This window comes from Acinonyx jubatus, chromosome A1, assembly GCF_027475565.1.
Source record: "Acinonyx jubatus isolate Ajub_Pintada_27869175 chromosome A1, VMU_Ajub_asm_v1.0, whole genome shotgun sequence".
NCBI lineage: Eukaryota > Metazoa > Chordata > Mammalia > Carnivora > Felidae > Acinonyx > Acinonyx jubatus.
In genome coordinates this window covers 168,814,823-168,828,219 of record NC_069380.1, presented here as the reverse complement: position 1 = coordinate 168,828,219, position 13,397 = coordinate 168,814,823, and the positions used below count along the sequence as shown (strand labels likewise).

Genomic DNA, 13,397 nt, shown 5'->3' with positions numbered 1-13,397 from the left:
CCAAAAATAACATACAGTCATTTGTCTCTGAATTAGGAGTCTCGTGTCTATTCCCATCCATGAAACTGTGGCATGCTAAATTGTCTGAGGCAGTGTGGAGCAATTTAGTCCATACCTTAATATTCCTTGGCTAATTCTAAATCCTCCTTCAATTCATAAGTTAGAGTTCATTACCTAAAGGAAACGGCCTATGACATAACCCAACAGCTCGCACACAATAGCTACACAAATTCCAGAAGAGTCATTCCTAAGCATTTCCACTTCATCATATATATCAAAACAAGTACTTTTCTGAATTATTGTCCTCCCACCCATTCACTGAGAGCAAGCTGAGAGCAAGGATTGCTCATCCCCGTATCTTCAATCCCTATCACAGTGACTACCATATAGCAGGACTCAAAACATACTTGTTGATATAGTGAATCAAGTACACCTTGCTTCTTATTCTCTCCACTACTCATTCCATGCAGTGTATTCTCTCCACTACTTATTCTCTCCACTACTCATCCCTGGCAGTCAAATGAATGAAGGCAGTATTACTTATCCAGGAAGACCTCTCCCAAAGTCTTCTAGTCTCTAAGCTGCATCTCAAAAGGATACTCACTTTCGGGGTTTACATGTCTCACTTTGGGGGTGTACTTGTTCTAGACCTTAAATAACATTTAATGCAATTAAACAGGATATACACTGAAAGGACATTTATATCTCATTCCTAGAATCAGGTCCAGCATTTTAAAATTTTATCAAATAAAATTTGTGTTCATTTATCAAAGAATCATGCTTCCCCCTTTGTGAAAATAAGGATACTATAAATGTCCCAATAATTCAGGTGTTGTCTCTTTTAGGAGTATTTTCTAATGTAGCCAAGGAACAAATGGTACCCAATGGGATTTGTTTTGCTTGTGAGAGACAAAACTGCTCACTCTTTGGCCAGAATATCTGGCTCTCATACATACTCCAAACTCCAAATCCTGTTCCACTGTGCACATTCAGTATCTCTACAATGGAGTTCCAAACACCTTCCAATAAATCCTCCTCTATTTATAAAACAACAACAACAACAACAACAAAAAACAAAAACAAAAACCAAAAACAGCCCCACTGGGCATGTTAAAGCTATGGTTGCTTACTTACACAATTGTTCTTCCCTTTTCTCATAGCCATGCCTCAGTGTTAATCCTTTAGTGAACTCACCCCAAACGTGTGTGAGATACAGGCTTGGTCATAACTTGGAACCATCAGGTACAACTCAAAACATGTTTTAAGGGTAGATTGTCCAAGTGCAAAGGTCTGCACAAACTTCCTTGTGACCAACTGTGTTGTCTCCTGCAGTTCTGATTATATTACCCATATGAAGCACTGTCTGGTTCTAAATACTGACATTGTTCCCATCATGGATATCTTTCTTGGCACCTGTCTTCAACACTGAGATTGCATTGGCCCCTTCATAGGTCCGTGAAGGAGTTCCTGAGCCTGTTTCTGGCCTCAGGAGCTCCTGAAGCTGCCAATATATCTCCTTTGGATGTCAATTGTTGGTGGCTTATTGTTTCATATTTTGAAATAGATTAATAAAAGGCCACCAAGACTTTTTGAAACCCAAGATGAATGTGAATTACATATATGAATGTGAATTGCATCTTAACGGACTAGACCATTCATGAGACAAAAGGAACATATGTTATATGAAAGTTATATGAAAGGGACTGGGAAAAGCCATGGGTAGAAATGGATCTGATCACAAGCAGACAACATCCAGCACAATAATATAAAATTATTGGCTGAAAGAAAATGTTGTAATGTTGAAGGAGCATATGGTGTTTTGGCCAAAGTTCATGAGAATCAGGAATGTCATCCTTGGACCCAAAGGGCAGAGTTAAATAGGGACTTAGATTATTTGAATCTGTATCAAATAGAAATCTTATTTCTTTTCTTGTACCAAATAAAAAGATAATAAAAGATGTGAGGCAACATAATAAACCTAATCTAATAATAATAAATAATAAATAAATAAACCTAGACTATTGTCCAATGCTTTACCTAGTTCACTATTTTCTACTATCTGAATGAATTCAGATAATTTTCTTGCATAAAAAGTCTTCATTATCCATCCACTGTTCAGCTTCTACCCATCCTATAAGCCTACCATAAATCTGTTTCTGCTTGAAAGCATAGCCATAGCTCTCCCTTTCAATTCCATGTTCACAGACCTTGTCCGCCACTCACAATTAGGGCCTTCATGACACTCTGCCTTATGTTACTCAATATTCCTTTACAAGAATTATTTTTATCATTTCACTTTGGTGATAAGCTTCTTGAGATCAGAAGCTCTCACTAAAGAAGTTAACTTAGCACAGTTACATTGCAGCTGCTCATTAAATACTTGTTTATTGGTAAGGTTTTAAACACTGCAGAGTGAACAAAAGCAAGAACATAATGCATTCCATCTACAATGGACATGAACAATGTGAAGGCCAATATGTATGGTAGCTGAGGCCTTCCCAAAGAGGTTCAGTGCTTTCACCCAAGAAGTTCCCAGGATGTCAAGCCTGGAGTCAGAGTTCCTAGGACAGGAGCTCCCTGGATATTCCCTTTCTTGAGTTCTGAAGTCAGTAGAAAGGAATATCCAAGGACCCCAAAATTCTCTGTCCAGAAGGAAAACCCGCCGTGTGAGGGGCCACCTTAGAAGACAGGCAACAGACTTCAACAAATGTCTTCAGTGACCCAAGCACGAGTGGGACATTCGTCAGTTCTTGGATCCCAGCACAAGGCTGTGCAGGGTGGGTCACGTGGGGCCTGAGAAAAACCAGATGCTTGGGAAAGAAGTAACAGGAGATACTGGAAATACTGTACGGTCTAGACTGAATGCTTCAGTGGTCTGGAGATAAACAAAGTAGGCCAAGGGTGAAATGTGTGATCTCAGTCAGCTTTACCCATGAGAGTTCCAGCTCCTATCTTCAGGAAACAGCTAAGGCTCATTTATGTGACCACAGGCAAACTTGGCATGTGCTATACTCACTTTCTTTTAGTCTAATCGGTGTATTTGATTTTTTGGATGGCACATTCCTGTTGCAAGCATTTCCCCAGATTTGAGGGCCTGATCTGGGGGCATATGGAAAGGAACTCTCCACAGCCATTTCCTTCCTGCAGAAGGTGCTGACCAAGGTGCCCTCCACTGTCAAGGAAGGATTAGGTATTTGGGGGCTGGGCTCCAGCTGTTAGCTCTCCTTAGATGTCACCTGGCAGATAAGTATTGATGTTCTGCATGTTCACTGGGGATAGATTTGCAAAGTTTCAGGGAGAACTGGCTGGTTCCAGGACAGACACAAGATTAATGCTTTAGGTGCCTTATCCTGATGATGTCAGAGAATGTTAGTAGCATTCACAAAAACACAAGAGAACATCAACACACATCTCTCACTTGACAAACCAGGAAAACAATGCTTCAAAACTGGTGCCTTCAAACTTGCCTCGATACTGCTTCCTTCCCAAGAAATTATGAGGATCCATCCGGGCTCTGGTGCTGTCAGAGCAAGGGCTCTGTCCAGCTGGGCTCACTGACCTGTGCATAAGATGTTGCCAGAGCACTGTCCCAGCATTCCCAGGGTGAGTTCCTGGGTTGGCTTTGTTTCCAGTCATCCTACTTCTGACCCTCACTTTGGTCCTTTGGATCATGTCCCACTTAGCTCCTCCAGCCTGATGAACTTTTTGATTTATTAATCTTTTGAGTCAACTTAACTGGACTTTTAATTAACTTTCTTCCTGTCTCCTGATAGTCCTAGGCAAGCCTCCATTGGCACCCTTGCAGAACCCCCACCCACGCTTGCAGACTCCTCTGGACAGCCCTGATTGGAGATTAACTAACTGCACAGTCCCACCCTCACCGTAACTTTGCACGGCAAGGCTGTAGGAGGTAGGTCTGCAGCAACAGATGTGTAATCAAACTATACAGAAAGCTAAGGTCTTATGTAGTAAAACTATTATAATATTTAATCTTATCTGCTCAAATTAATGTTGAAACCACCAAGCCCTTTGAGGACCACAGGTGACAAGTGTCAAAGAAGGCAACTCCAATTGACCTCAGGGGCGAGTAAACTTTTAACTTCTTGGAAAAAATCCAGGCTTGAGATCCCAGGCTTACAAATGAAATTCAAAGTTAGGCTTATGACCTATGAACACAGTGGCAGTGTATAGAATGAAAAAACTGAAGAGATGCAAGTCTTCTAAAAAAAAAAATGGGAGAAATTATATCCACATGAACATAATTTAAGTAAGTGCTCTGAGCACTAATGCAATGCTGTTCAGATTGTCAGTTTTTAAGGCACCTTATTCAAATACCTGAGTCTACATTCCAAGATAAATTCCATTTTTTATGCCTCTCATCCATAGTATGGGAAGCTAAGGATTTTAAGTAAGCAGTAATGTTTTTCTTTGTTTCAAGTTGGTATTTATTTATTTATTGTGCCCAGCACTGGGTCTGTGCTGTTTCTGTCTGCTCAGTGGAGAGAATAAAGCATCTCATAGTTTCTTCCTTCGGACTTATAGTCCCACTGTGCCTTCTTCCCAGAAAAATGTCCCCTCTCATCTGTTTTTCCAAATCCAACCACCCTTTGAAAGACAGATCAAACTCTACCTCTTCCTTGAAGTCTTCTGTGACTGTACCAGCCATGTTTTGTCTTCTGAACTAACAGTGCTCACTGTCCTTCCCATTCCTCCAACATGCTTGATTATATGAACTAAATACTGAGACTTATGAAAACTTATCTGGGGATTCAGATTAACATAGGACCTCATTTAGTATTATTCCCATCAAAATAGAGTTCCTCAGGGTGCCCGGATGGCTCAGGTGGTTAAGCATCTGACTCTTGATTTTGGCTCAGGTCATGATCTCTCGGTTCAGAGATCAAGCCCTGCATTGGGATTCTCTCTCTCCCTCTCTTTCTGCCCCTCAGCCACATGTGTGCACACACTCTCTCTCAAAGTAAATAAACATAAAAAAAAAAACTATATATATATGTATACACATGCGTACGTATATATGTATATTTCCTTAGTAATTTGGACATATTATTTTAATAATACCTTAGTTCTAGTATTAAAAATGGCTTCTTTTGGGGCACCTGGGTGGCGCAGTCGGTTAAGCGTCTAGCTTCAGCCAGGTCACGATCTCACGGTCCATGGGTTCGAGCCCCGCGTCGGGCTCTGGGCTGATGGCTCAGAGCCTGGAGCCTGTTTCCGATTCTGTGTCTCCCTCTCTCTCTGCCCCTCCCCCGTTCATGCTCTGTCTCTCTCTGTCCCAAAAATAAATAAACGTTGAAAAAAAATTTTTTTTAAAAAAATGGCTTCTTTTTAAATGGGTGGTGAATTGGCAGCTCATGGACTATATTCAACACAAGAGGTATTTTTGCCCTATACATGTTGAATTGCCCAATGTTTTTAAAGACAGATTATTACACGTTTGATATTTTCAAAATGGGAAATTTTATCAAAAATATATATTTCTGGGGTGGCTGGGTGGCTCAGTCAGTTAAGCATCTAACTTCAGCTCAGGTCATGATCTCACGGTTGGTGAGTTCAAGTCCCACATCGGGTGAGTGCAAGCCCTGCTTTGGGTGAGCCCCACTTCTCTCTCTCTTTCTGCCCCTCGCTCACTTGCACCCTCTCTCTAAAATGCAGATCACTAACTTTTCTTCAATTACCTAAAGATTTGGCAACACAAGGTCCTCCTGGTCACCTATAGGAGAAAGCACTCACTTTAGACAGGGCACCCTGGATTGTCACAGTCCTTTGTCACACATCTCTACAGTGTGGATACCAAGTGCCCATTGCCCTTCCCTCATCTTCCAGTCATCTCACTTTATATATTTGCCTTATCTGTCACATCTCCCTAATCACGTGAGTTTGCAAGGTCCCTCTTCACTAAACCGTTTTTAACCACAGTTTAACTCCTTTTTCCTTTCTTCAAATTTTAGTAGCAATTCAAAACTTCCTCTTGTCTTCACTTGAGGTGTCAAAATTCTTCTACTTAGCTCACTGGCTGCTGAGAGTCTTCAGAACTTCAAAGCAACTTAATTTCAAAAGCTCTTAACCATGTACTTTGAAATAATCTGTCTCCTTAACTCTTAATTACTGAAACACTTCTAATTCACTATTCTCTAACTCTTTTTTGAAGAGAAACTGATTTCTGATCAGTACTGCCTGCTCCATTCAGTTTGGTCTAAGTTAGAAAGAACACGATGGTAGCATCGTCCCTGCCCAGGTCCCTAAACTGTGGGGAGCAGCTGATTTCTCAACGTAAGTGCGAGAAGGCTTCCACAAGTGTGAGAGTCATGCTGATATTCCATATTATGGAAAGTCAGCTCCAGGAAGCAAGTTGATACCTACATGGACGCGAATTGACATGATCTTCCTTTTGAATGAGGCCCAAGGAACCAACCTAGCACTCATGGAAACTAAGCTTGGAGACTAGATGTGTAGCTCAGCATATTCTCTCCCTGATCCAGTCCGTAAATACGCAGTTAAGTCTCGTGACACTCTGAGCTAATGGAGTTCAGTTACTAGAAGGTCTTTGGAGGGCAATCAGGTGCTATTAAAAATATGCTAATGGCAGCTTGTGATCTAGCAGCAGGACCCCAGGATTTGGAGTTGGCATGGCAACTGCCAGCAGATAGTTCACGCAGAACAGGAACAACGGAAAGAATTAGAATGAGCTGCTTAAATGCAAGTGTTAATGAAAAAATATGGAACACAATTGAAGATCAGAGAGAATGTCTGGTGCCCTCAGTGGGAAAAACAAAACACACACAAAACACAAAACCTGAAAGTAAAATTTATGCCTTCCACTCTGGTATGGCCACAGAAGAAAAGCCAGCCATTGGGGATAATTTAGCATTTAGCCTGATTTTTTAGGGGACATATGACTGTTGAAATCTGTGTGTTTCATATGTGGATGACAGAAGTGTCCTATGTGTCTGTGTCTCCTCGCCAAGGCTGGAAGAAGAGGTCTGACAGGGAACAGCTTTTAGCAATCCACTGTATCAAAGGCAGTACAGATGGCTGTTTTCGCTTTTAGCTTAACTGAATGTCAAAAAAAAAAGGAAATGGGCTCCTCACAAGCACATATCCAACATGTAGCAAGAGGTTGAACCTGGGGCTTGAACCCAGGTGCATATCAGTTTCTGGGCAAACCAGATGCACGTTTAAATGTGTGTGCACATGTGTGCATTCCTGTATTTAGGTGTGTCCTACACTCTTTCCCCTCTTTGCCTGAAGCTGGAACTTTCATAACAACTCAGCTTCTGCGGCTGTGGGCTTCAGACCATGAAGAACAGGATTCTTTCCTGCCTTCCCACTGCAAAGAGTAAATGCCATTGGAAGTGATTTCTCTGGGTGGGGATAGACAAAAAGCACGCTAAGTTCACTGTCTCCATCAGCCTTGCTAGCTGATGACACAGAATAAAATAATGTGGAAGGGAGCCGTCCGAGACAGGCAGGGATGGGAAGGACTCCAGGAAAACAGAGGTAATATATCTGCAGCCAGCACAGAGGCTCTCACATGCCGAAGATGGAAATGAAGCCAGCAATGCAGAAAGTAGGCACGCACATCTCTGGGGGCTGAGGAAAAAGGAAAGAGAGAGGCAGACAGACCATGAATTAAGTGAGCTTGGGGATGCAGAGGGGACACTGGGAAAATTCATGAAAGCTCAAAGGGCAGCGTGTATGCCGAAGACTAGGAGTGGGGCCAAGAAGGAATTCAACCCCTCAAAGATTCACGTTTCATCCACACTGTCCGTAGCGTGGCCCGCAACCCCTACTTTGGGAAAAATTTTTATCATTTGAAAAATACACTTTTAAAATGACTTCGGCATAACTTCCTTTTCTTAGTCACTTCCTTCCTTCTCTTTGATACAATAGCCCCTTAAAGAACAACCAGGGGAGAAAAGCTGGTGGAAATGCGTACAATTTAAAACAATCGCTATTGTCCTGGATGTGTCCAATCCCACAGGGGCTGACAGGTGCTCTGCCACTGAAAGAATGGATATCAAAATGGCCTCATAGAAATAAGGTTTTTCAGGACACCCTGAAATTTATATCATCTAGAGAGCCCCATTGAAGAAAAAAAATTACAGAATTATAATACAAAGTTGCCAGGACCCTCCTAGAGCCTTGGAAAGGGCCTGTGCACATGAGGGGCCACGTCAGATGATATCTACCATGTATTACGAGGTCCACACCTGTTAGGGGCAGGGGAGTGCCTTTCCAGTAAGGGGTCTCTAGGCAAGGAAAAAACGGTCCATTTATTGTTTTATATTAAAGCAGTCCTCCAAGACACGGCTTGGGTTTAAAATACCCACATTGTTATCTACTCATTAGACTAAATTCTGCATCCTGTACTGCTAATAGCACTTCCTGAGGAAATGGGCTGAAATTCCAAGATTATATCACTAAGAAACCAAGTGACTTTAAGGTGCCAGGCATATTACTAGGGATGCCTAAGCGACTGTAGTATTTCACCTAAAATAAGACACAGTTTCTTGGTCTTACAGAAGACCTGATGGTGATATGTGTGGTGTAAAAATGAAAGAAGCCAAAAGGTTCACCTTGAATCCTTCTAAATGCTAAAGACAGGTATCTCATTGCCTATGTGGTAAGTACGAATTTAATCAAAGCTATTATAAATAATCTGAGGCTCCTAAAAAATGATAGGACGTAAGAAAATAGAGCACTGGGCTTCTAATAGGAATCTTTTGTTTTGGAATCACACCTGTGATTCAGCTGCACAGGAATTTAAGTGGGCCAGTGTATTCACTGTTGTCATCCGGGGGCGGGGGGGGGCGGTTCCTGCAGAGGGGCCCCTATGAGGGCCTTCATTTCCTCAGGTTGCTGGTGTCAGTTGGGACAAAGGATGTGAATGGATGACAGAGGACTTTCTTCTGCAAGGGCGCCCTCTTGTGAGCATCTCATCAATGATCTTGCAAAGGAAGGAAACATCTACCCCACCGTGTTGCCTCACATAAGGCACAACTATGCAGATTCACAGTGTTTTCTATAAAGCCTCACTCATCAGACCTCATCCAGAAACACTCTCCTCTCTCCTCACCGTGGCGGAACTGGTGTATTCATTCCTCAATTCCAGGAGATCCTTCTATAACAAGTTACCCTATAGTTTCCTGTCAAAGCGTCCTGAACACACACTGCTTGCACACTGCTTGGACATCCACCCGAACCCTCCTAAAAGCACAAGACCCTGGGGGCGTCTGGGTTCGTGGGCTCAAGCCCCCTGTCAGGCTCTGTGCTGACAGCACAGAGTCTGCTTGGGATTCTCTCCCTCCTCTCTATGCCTCCCCCACTTGCATTTTCTCGCTCTCAAAATAAACACCCAAACATTAAAAAAAAAAAATGCATAAGACACTGAATCCATTGCCCCTTACTTGCCTCTTCCCTTGCTTTCCCCCTTCATTCCCTCAAAGCTTCCCAATTCGCTTTTACCTCCAGGCTCACTGGAAGGCAATTTTCTTCATAAATGTTTACTGTTTCCTCATAACCCTCTCCAAATCTTCATTTTCCTTCAAGTCTCAGCCTCAAAGTCGGGGAGGCCCACTCTCCTCCTCCAAGGCAGGAGCTGGTTCATCTCCCGTGTGCTCCCATGGTCCTATGCTTCCCTGAAATAGCTCCTACTAGGCTCTATTTTGATGGTCTTTTACTTACCAGCATCTCCCACTAGACCAGGCTACCCAAAGGCAGAAATTCTGTCTGCTTCTACTTATTTGGTTCCTGGCTGTGACCCCAGTGCCCAGCCTGTCGTCTGTCACTTAACAGGTGTAAAGTAGGGATTAGGTGATGAAAAAATGAGTTACGTGTAACCAGACACCATTCTCTAACATGGCACACGCTCTTCTTGAGCATGAATGCATACCCTTTCAGCACAATTCCTGGGCAGTATTCTATAAGAGTAAACAACTACCCACCACCTACTACATGTCACACACAGGAGCTTGGCATGGCTCAAAAGGAAGTGGCAGAGAAATTAAAGACAAATAGGACCACGAGCAGGGAAGGATGGTGTCTACAGTGCCAAAGGGGGAGAGGGTGCCACACAGGAGAGGAATGATAAGCTAAAGCTTCACCCGATGAGAGGGCAAAATTCTCAAGCCTTGACCACTTAGGTGGTCCTTGTTAGAAACATCGGGAACAATTACAGTAAAATGGTGAAAATCACTGGCTTGCCACTTTTAATCACACTTTGAATAGTGATAGAAGAGTAAGGAAGGAGTAAGCACTTTTGTGTCTACTCTAAGAACGCCCCCCCCCCCAAGCAGGTGTTCATTTTTATTAAATCTTGGACTTCACGTGGCCCTCATAAAGGCTTGGATTTGGCCAGCCTTCCAGTCAGGACCATGGTAGAGCATCACGTCCCCCAAATTCCCCTGCTTCCTTTGAACACATCTCATTTAGCCTCTTCGGCTTCTCAGTGGGCTCAAGGAACAATCTAAGATTGTGAGTGCACTTTTGAGAAGGGTAATTGCTGTGAATGACTAAAGAAAGCATCCCAGCACTAAAGTGTTACCATGAGCTCTAAAACCTGCAAATCATATGATAATTATTCCTGAAGCGCCTTGGCAGCCCTTAAGTATAATTATCATGTAATCTGCAAGGCATGTAATGTTTTCAAAACAAGCATGAATGGAAAAGAAAACTAATAAGTCCCTCCCTTTTTCGTCAGCACAGCCCATCTTCAAGGTTCAAGGGACCAGGGTATAGGCAGCAACAGGTCATGTCCCAGAGTGCCTCCTTCTGGCGGGAGGTCTGCACCTTGTAATCCATCGTGACAGACTTGGTTGCCTGTTGGCTCCAGTGCCTTTGTGCTTTGCTTCCTCTTAGACACTGCAGGTGGCGTCTGCATTTCCTGTGTGAAGTATTCAAGTGAGTTCTAATGATTTTAAGATGAACTCAGAGCAAGTTAACTTTGTCAGGCATGGTGGATGGAGGCTTTTCAGTTTGCTCAGACTGTCATGTAGAGAGGGGAACACTGGGATAAACAGGCCCATAAAGCCTCTGGGTTCTGTTCCTGATCCACAATGAGGATTTCACCCGTCCTCCTGGAGAACACTATGGTCATTACCTATGTCCTTGGGAACCATCAGTGCCCTGGAGTGAAATGGAGCAAGCATGTTTAAGAGAAAAAGCGCACCACAATTTTACAGCTCAGGGAGGGAGAGGAGGAGAGGGGAGTCATGTGGCTATCAGGCAAGATACTAAGTGAAAGGTAATTTTGAAAACTGCAGGCCATCGCCAGCAGAGAAAGGCTTATTTTGTTGCAGTGGTACAAGTGGCTCGCCTGTGTTCCATGGCAGATGGAATCATTGGATTTTGAGGGCCTACAGGGTAGGTCCTGTATCTGACACAGAGGCTGTCCATTATTCCTCTTGGTGTTTCAAAGCACAGGATCGGACACATAGAGTGACCTCAAAAGTGGCTGAATATGATCCATACAAGAATCTACACTTATTTCCAGAGCTCTTGGCTTATAGCAAATTTAGGCAGCAGATAGGACAGAGAAGTAAGAATGGAGTTTGCTGGCATGCAGGCTACAATCACTGTCCCCGTGTGTTATCAAACATGATTCTGGGGCACCTGGGTGGCTCAGACCGTTAAGCATCTGACCTCGGCTCAGGTGATGATCTCATGATTGAGTTCTAGCTCCGCTTCAGGTGAGCTCGAGTCCTGCTTCTTTCTCTCTCTCTCTCTCTCTTTCTCTCTCTCTCTCTCTCTCTCTCTCTCTCTCTTTCTCTCTCTCTCTCTCTTTCTCTCTCTCTCTCTCTTTCTCTCTCTCTCTCTTTCTCTCTCTCTCTCTCTCTTTCTCTCTCTCTCTCTCTCTCTTCTCTCTCTCTCTCTCTCTCTCTTTCTCTCTCTCTCTCTTTCTCTCTCTCTCTCTCTCTCTCTCTCTCTCTCTTTCTCTCTCTCTCTCTCTTTCTCTCTCTCTCTCTCTTTCTCTCTCTCTCTCTCTCTTTCTCTCTCTCTCCCTCTCTTTCTCTCTCTCTCCCTCTCTTTCTCTCTCTCTCCCTCTCTTTCTCTCTCTCTCCCTCTTTCTCTCTCTCTCCCCCCCCCTTGTGGGATTCTCTCTCTGCCTCTCATTCATTTGTGCCCTCTCTCTCTCAACAAACAAAAAACAAATGAAAACAAAACAAAAAAACATAACTTCTCTTCTCGCCCTTCCTCCTCCCCCTACTATCCCCTCCCCTCAACTCTGGGGCCACTGCCCCCCAACCAGGGCCAGAAGATCTTTCTCCTCAAGCTTCTATCTGCCCCGCCAGTTGGCCGATCCTCCAGGGCAGAGCAGTCCAATTCAGTAAACGACAGTGCTTGGTCTCCCACCAGAGACAAAATGTCAAGACTTAATTTTTAACTAAAATTGTTTCATTTTTGGATGTATTTCATAAACCTATTTAAAGAAAACCAAGGAAATACAGAAAGGTAGAAAGAACTGAAGAAGTTACCCAGAGTCACTCTGACCTATCTTTAACATTTGTAGTGTATTTCCTTTTTATCTCTTTTCTAATTAATGTTTGGTTTATTTTCTGTAACTGTGGGATATGCCACACACCATTTGTGTCTTACTTTGACTAAAACCATAATTATTTCCCTGTGGTGGTATTACACAGTTTTCATAAGTATTTCTAAGGGCCACAGATGACATCATAATTTATGTGCCCATTGCTTTCTGGTGGCACTATGATATTATTTCTAATTCTCACCACTCACCAGTGTGCCACGAAGAATATCCTTATGCATATAGCATTTCATTTCTCTAAAGTTATCTTCTTTGGGAAAAATTTAATGACCTAGTGTTAGGCCAAGAGTTCTTACGAAGGACACCAAAATAGGGTCTGTAAAGAAGAAAACTGATAGTTTGGACCTCAAATTAAAAACTTTTCTCTGCTTAAGAAACTGCCAAGAGAATGAAAAGACAAGTTATAGATGTAAGGAAATATTTGTAAATCATGTATCTGACAAAGGCTGTTTATCCAGAATATATAAAAAAAAAAAAAACTACAAAAGCTCAGCCATAAGAAAGCAAACCACCCAATTACAAAATGTGCAAAGAACTTGAACAGAATCTTTAACGAAGAGGATATAAGGATGGCAAATAAACACATGAAAAGATGTTCAACATCATCAGCCATTAGATAAATGCAAATCAAAACCATAATTAGACATCATGATACACCCATCAGAATGGCTAAAATAAAAAATACTGAAAACACCAAGTGGTGACAAAGAACTAGAACTTTCATATATTGCTTGTAGGAATGCAAAATGGTATAGCCATTCTGAAAAATGGTTTCAGAGTTTTATATAAAGTTAAATATACCCTTGCCACTGACCATGCAACCCCACTC

At 42.6% G+C, this 13,397-nt stretch overlaps 1 long non-coding RNA gene across 1 annotated transcript in view; it reads right to left on the bottom strand.

Moving 5' to 3' along the window:
- The window catches only part of LOC113603343 (uncharacterized), a 144,192-nt gene that overhangs the window by 128,179 nt on the left and 2,616 nt on the right, over positions 1 to 13,397 (bottom strand). The window lies entirely within an intron of this gene.